Source organism: Schistocerca piceifrons, chromosome 3 (genome assembly GCF_021461385.2).
Source record: "Schistocerca piceifrons isolate TAMUIC-IGC-003096 chromosome 3, iqSchPice1.1, whole genome shotgun sequence".
Lineage (NCBI taxonomy): Eukaryota > Metazoa > Arthropoda > Insecta > Orthoptera > Acrididae > Schistocerca > Schistocerca piceifrons.
The window spans coordinates 672,829,500-672,836,337 of record NC_060140.1 but is presented as its reverse complement, the minus strand read 5'-3'; the positions used below and the strand labels follow the sequence as shown (position 1 = coordinate 672,836,337).

Genomic DNA, 6,838 nt, shown 5'->3' with positions numbered 1-6,838 from the left:
GCCCACATGCATATCGCCGTCATCAATCCTGTGCACTATATCGTTAGCGAATGTCTCTCGTGCAGCAATGGTAGCGGCGCTGAGGGGTTGCCGCGTTTGAATTTTGTATGGATAGAGGTGTAAACTCTGGCGCATGAGACGATACGTGGACGTTGGCATCATTTGGACCGCAGCTGCAACACGGCGAACGGAAACCCGAGGCCGCTGTTGGATCACCTGCTGCACTAGCTGCGCGTTGCCCTCTGTGGTTGCCGTAAGCGGTCGCCCTACCTTTCCAGCACGTTCATCCGTCACATTCCCAGTCCGTTGAAATTTTTCAAACAGATCCTTTATTGTATCGCTTTTCGGTCCTTTGGTTACATTAAACCTCCGTTGAAAACTTCGTCTTGTTGCAACAACACTGTGTTCTAGGCGGTGGAATTCCAACACCAGAAAAATCCTCTGTTCTAAGGAATAAACCATGTTGTCTACAGCACACTTGCACGTTGTGAACAGCACACGCTTACAGCAGAAAGACGACATACAGAATGGCGCACCCACAGACTGCGTTGTCTTCTATATCTTTCACATCACTTGCAGTGCCATCTGTTGTTGAAAATTGTAACTACTGTAATTTCGAAAGTTTGTCTGCCTGAAAATGTACTGTTGTCCCAAGCATATTGCAACAAACGGTGTATTTCTATCGCTGCTTGTTTAGTTTTTATTGCCGTTTCAAATATACCGGTCATTTTTGAAACACCCTGTATATATTATGTTAAGAGCAAAAGAATATCTAGGTTTACATAAAACAAATGAATCCAATTGGTCTGAAAACAGAAGTCCAAACATATATTGACAAAGGCTTTGTGGATACAGTACGGGCACTTAGAAAGGCTAAGAACTCCAGATACCTCTATCTGTACTTTGTGTAGACATCATGGTTCAAACATTAATAATAATAATAATAATAATAATAAACAACATAACATTGGCAATTATTAACTAATGTAATAGGGATCAGGCATATAATATTTAATGTCCCTTAAACAGCACAGTTTTTGTGTATAAACTCCTCGCACAACCTTTCTGGAATGTTTCTGTCACAGACTTTCCAAAATGGTGATTTATAATTTTAAAATACTCAAATAAAATTGATTTAATTAGAGCATTTCTGCGATTTTCTGTGGGCTCAAAGTCCATAATATGTTCGTTGATCGATTGAAAAACACTACAATCAACATCTGCTATAGCACATGAAACAAGAACAAGCATAACATTGTTCTTTTGCAACATTCCCTTCGCCTGTTGCAACTGATAAGCTTGCTCTGCTGCGTTGCAAATTTTAATAACGTCAGCAGAAGGCGTAACTAAACCTCCCACATTCTTTCTTCTGATTAGGCCAATGTCACTGTCCACTGCCCCACACAAGGAATTTGTATATTCTACACAATGTACTGACTTAGTCAATTTACGCACAATGAATCCTGTTATGTATGCAACAACATTCCGTACATAATTTGACAGCTGTTCAAATGAGGCAGCAGGAATGCTGTATGAGTGATCATGAGAGACTGATGCAACATCTAGGCCTAACTTCTCTGAATTACAATTGATAGCTGATGAGATGGGTTAGATTGCATCACATCCAATCCAGAAGATACACTGAGAATGGAACAATCTGCAGTATCCAAAGTAAATCCAAATTCTGACTCTCTTACCTGCTGAAGGATAAGCAATCGTTTGTAGGCTGCTTTGAATTAAGCTGCTGTGGGATTGTTGTTATCACCACCACATCTTCTGATTGAGCTGAAAAATGTCTATGTGGTCCTTTAGCAATTTATATGTAAGCAACAAATTTAGTTTTGGTTGAGAGCTGTCTATGAGGGAAACATATAATTTTCTTAGGCTCTGTATACATACAAGAAAGCCAAGGAAACCGATCTTTCTGTTAGTATACAAAATAGATGGCCCATTAGCCTCAAGTCTCAGCTCCTTAATATATTTTTCCACTTCATCAAGAAATGGTAAAATATGGCCAGCTGTCTGCATTGACAGAGGTGATTTATACCCTTTGGACAGGAGATTCCTACTACTGAAACAATCAAAAAGGTTGTTCATTGTCCTTATAAATTTAACTGTATGTTCACATCCTTTAAAGTCAGCTAGCTGCAAATCTTTGTCAAGGAATTCTAGAGCATTAGCTACACTACCACTAAATGTTTGCACAGCAATCCTTACATTCATTTTATGACGATACCACTCAATGTGTTTTGTTCTTACTTTTGTAGCAGCCAGAAGTTTCTCCACTTATTGCAGCTCATGTAATTTTTATACATAATCCCATTTTATTGGATTTCTGTTTCCATTGAAAATGACACCTTTACCAGCTAATGTATTGCGTATTAACTTGAACATGTGACATGGATCAAGGAATATGCAATCATCATCCTTACATAGAGGATGTTTAAAAAAAGATTTCATTCTGCACGTTGAAAGACAGGCCCCTAGCTTGTCTACCATTGCAGTGTTTACGTGAGCATCATCAAAAGTAACAGAAATTACTTCTACTCCAGCATCATATGTAAATTTCAATGCCTCCGTAAGTAGGTTTGATTTTTCAACAGCACCCAGGCCATTCACTAAAAAGTAGCGAATTGGAATTTTCCATGAACCATTAACAGCAGTCAACACGAGTGTTAATGCCTCATTTGCAACAGGCAGATTGTCATTGTCAAGATCTGTACCATAATCTATGTAACCAATAAACTTATTTCCACAAAATTCAACATACTTCCTTATGGCAATCTCATCAAATGACATGACACAAAGCAATTTCTTACCTTTGCTAATGAGTTCCTGACTCTTTATTCTAAGCGCTATTGCTGCTTCTTTACTGAAACCAGGATCCCCATCAACAACACTGTACCATTTTCTTAATGTTCGTGGATGTGGCAGTGATGTTTTAAAATTTTTCCTTACATAGCTATATGCCTTGCTACTGTAAAAATTTAGTGATAGAGCAAAGGTCCGAAGAGCTGCTGGATACATATTTGCTTCTTTACCTTTACTGACACGTTGGAGCAACTCCGAAGTACCAGGTGGCAGCATCTGATAGCAAAAAGCCACATCATTTAAGCATAAGTATTCCAACCTGCAATCAGTCATACATTTTAAAAATGACAGGCATTGTAAATATACTTCCCTTTAGTAAATTAGCCAGGGATTCATTTATAACACGATTATTTTCAAGATTATTTATCAAAGACTTCAAAGACAAGACTTTCTTCTTCATCCCACGAGATGACCGCTGCAAATTCTGTAACTTTCTGGCTTTGTTGCTACTCTGCCGTCTTGCCACATCTCTCACTTTTTCTGCTATGCCAGGAGTACACAAATCGCTATTCGAAAAGTCCCCAATATACCTGAAACTTTTGTTTTTTGGGGTGTTCGTTTCCATATCGCATAACGTCACTGTAAAAAAAACAAAAATGCATGTTTTGAGGTATAATTTGTGGGCGAAGCATGTCCGAAATGGCACTTAATGTAACGTGCTATAGTTCTATTCTAATATAATATTTTACTAACTCGCAGTTGTTACACACATTCTAACAACATTCAGACTTACAGGCATTGAAAGCACAGATTTCAGAAGACGAGGCATCATCTCACGAACGCCTTCTAGTGTGTTATTTATGGAGCTTAGGCCTCTTCGATTTCATATGCTCTGTAAAATCGAAAAGTGTCGGGATAGCATCACTTCTTAACCAATTCCCTCCAGTCTTAGCCCTATAAAAACATCAGGTTTAAAAATGACAGACATTGTAAATACAAATTATAAATATACATTGTAAATAATAACTAACCTATCAAAACATTTCTCCTCGAAGTGCTTCGAGCAAAGGCGTGTATGTGCAGATGGCTTAAAGTTTTTCCGATTCAGGGCCTGTATCCAAAGCTGCCTTCGGTTTTCATCCTTATGCAACCTATGAGTAGGAACGAGAAACAGTTATACTTACTTCTGTAACCGAATTATCACAGATACTTTCCAAAATGTAGTATGAGTCTGACTTTACAGGCACCACTTTCAACACTTTAATTTACGTGATACTCTATTTCAAGTGTAAAAAACATAAAAGTCACTTCAGAAGATTTCAATAAACGCATCTGCACTATCATAGAAACACTTACACGTGAAATGTAATGCCATTTCCCCCGACAAAACGCTGAGTACAGCCATAAGCGCAACACGAAACAACCATGTTTTGCCAACATTCACGTGACTTCAGCCCAGAGATGTTGGAGCCACGAAAATGACGTCAGGGCCAGTCTTATATTTATGGTCAAAGCTTCCGACCTACACTCGTGGAAATTGAAATAAGAACACCGTGAATTCATTGTCCCAGGAAGGGGAAACTTTATTGACACATTCCTGGGGTCAGATACATCACATGATCACACTGACAGAACCACAGGCACATAGACACAGGCAACAGAGCATGCACAATGTCGGCACTAGTACAGTGTATATCCACCTTTTGCAGCAATGCAGGCTGCTATTCTCCCATGGAGACGATCGTAGAGATGCTCGATGTAGTCCTGTGGAACGGCTTGCCATGCCATTTCCACCTGGCGCCTCAGTTGGACCAGCGTTCGTGCTGGACGTGCAGACCGCATGAGACGACGCTTCATCCAGTCCCAAACATGCTCAATGGGGGACAGATCCGGAGATCTTGCTGGCCAGGGTAGTTGACTTACACCTTCTAGAGCACGTTGGGTGGCACGGGATACATGCGGACGTGCATTGTCCTGTTGGAACAGCAAGTTCCCTTGCCGGTCTAGGAATGGTAGAACGATGGGTTCGATGACGGTTTGGATGTACCGTACACTATTCAGTGTCCCCTCGACGATCACCAGTGGTGTACGGCCAGTGTAGGAGATCGCTCCCCACACCATGATGCCGGGTGTTGGCCCTGTGTGCCTCAGTCGTATGCAGTCCTGATTGTGGCGCTCACCTGCACGGCGCCAAACACGCATACGACCATCATTGGCACCAAGGCAGAAGCAACTCTCATCGCTGAAGACGACACGTCTCCATTCGTCCCTCCATTCACGCCTGTCGCGACACCACTGGAGGCGGGCTGCACGATGTTGGGGCGTGAGCGGAAGACGGCCTAACGGTGTGCGGGACCGTAGCCCAGCTTCACGGAGACATTTGCGAATGGTCCTCGCCGATACCCCAGGAGCAACAGTGTCCCTAATTTGCTGGGAAGTGGCGGTGCGGTCCCCTACGGCACTGCGTAGGATCCTACGGTCTTGGCGTGCATCCGTGCGTCGCTGCGGTCCGGTCCCAGGTCGACGGGCACGTGCACCTTCCGCCGACCACTGGCGACAACATCGATGTACTGTGGAGACCTCACGCCCCACGTGTTGAGCAATTCGACGGTACGTCCACCCGGCCTCCCGCATGCCCACTATACGCCCTCGCTCAAAGTCCGTCAACTGCACATACGGTTCACGTCCACGCTGTCGCGGCATGCTACCAGTGTTAAAGACTGCGATGGAGCTCCGTATGCCACGGCAAACTGGCTGACACTGACGGCGGCGGTGCACAAATGCTGCGCAGCTAGCGCCATTCGACGGCCAACACCGCGGTTCCTGGTGTGTCCGCTGTGCCGTGCGTGTGATCATTGCTTGTACAGCCCTCTCGCAGTGTCCGGAGCAAGTATGGTGGGTCTGACACACCGGTGTCAATGTGTTCTTTTTTCCATTTCCAGGAGTGTATTACACCATCCACGCCGGATATGCCTAGCGCGCAGCATACGCAGCAGCGAACTGTACGCACGAAAAGAAAATAGATATCTTATGTCCAGATGTCTTGTAAAGTCGTTCGTTCTACCGCGCGCAACTCAAGGATGTCTGTATGATATACTGAAGCGTCATATGTTCAAATTATTTGTGAACTCAAGGTTCCTATTTATAAAGAAATTGTTTTCTACCATTATGTATTAAGTAATAGTTTTTCTCTAATGTAGGTTAGTACTGTTCTGAATTACAGACGGGACAGTTTTATATTACGACACTTGATTGCACAGGTATATGTATATCGAAATTTACATTTATATGGCATATTGCACATGGAGGATCCACTTGTTTTTGGAGCTATTCCCCTGGCAGTGACAGTAAATCTTGGGATTAGGGCAGAACGGCGACGAAAACGAAAAGTCAAACGTTGTTGGGATCGACCCTGGCTGACAAGGAAGGTGGAAGGCAGGGAAATATATTCACTGTTAATGAAAGAACTGAGGCCCGAAGATCTGCAAGAATTTCGGAACTTCCTTAGGATGGGCATGGCCTGTTTCGAGAAGCTGCTGTCTATGATAGAAGATCGAAACAGTCATGAGGGAACCTATCTCACCTTCTGGAGAGTAAGAATTATATGGTTATGTTTTGTGATCCTACTAGTCTAGATCACTAATAAAATACCGGTGAACGCCCTGTTATGCCTACTGCGCATGCGCGGATTGACGGCAGTTTATAACTGCTCTCTATTCCTGCGTTCAGATAATGTGTCTGCTAATTTTCGTAGTTTCATCCGTTTTACCGCTTGATGGCTGTCGCGATAGACCAGTACCGTTCGCGGCGGACCGTCGTGTAATACCGGCTTAAGATATTGTAAAATAATATCATAAAATTTGGCCCATTTATATTCAGACCCTTATTGCCGAAGATTAGATTAATACTAGTTCCATGGATCAGGAATACGATATTTCGTAATCATGTGGAACGTGTCAAATTTACCAATACATTACATAATTAAGTTAATTTAAATAACATAATTATGTTAATATAACAACAACTT

General features: G+C 42.5%; 1 long non-coding RNA gene across 1 annotated transcript; it reads right to left on the bottom strand.

Moving 5' to 3' along the window:
• Positions 1-653: 653 nt before the first annotated feature.
• LOC124789431 lies at positions 654-3,913 on the bottom strand. The gene is made up of 3 exons (XR_007016118.1): positions 3,843-3,913; positions 3,605-3,765; positions 654-3,450 (listed from the first exon to the last, which is right to left on the bottom strand). It is a non-coding gene; the product is annotated as an uncharacterized LOC124789431 (long non-coding RNA).
• Between the last annotated feature and the right edge of the window lie 2,925 nt (positions 3,914-6,838).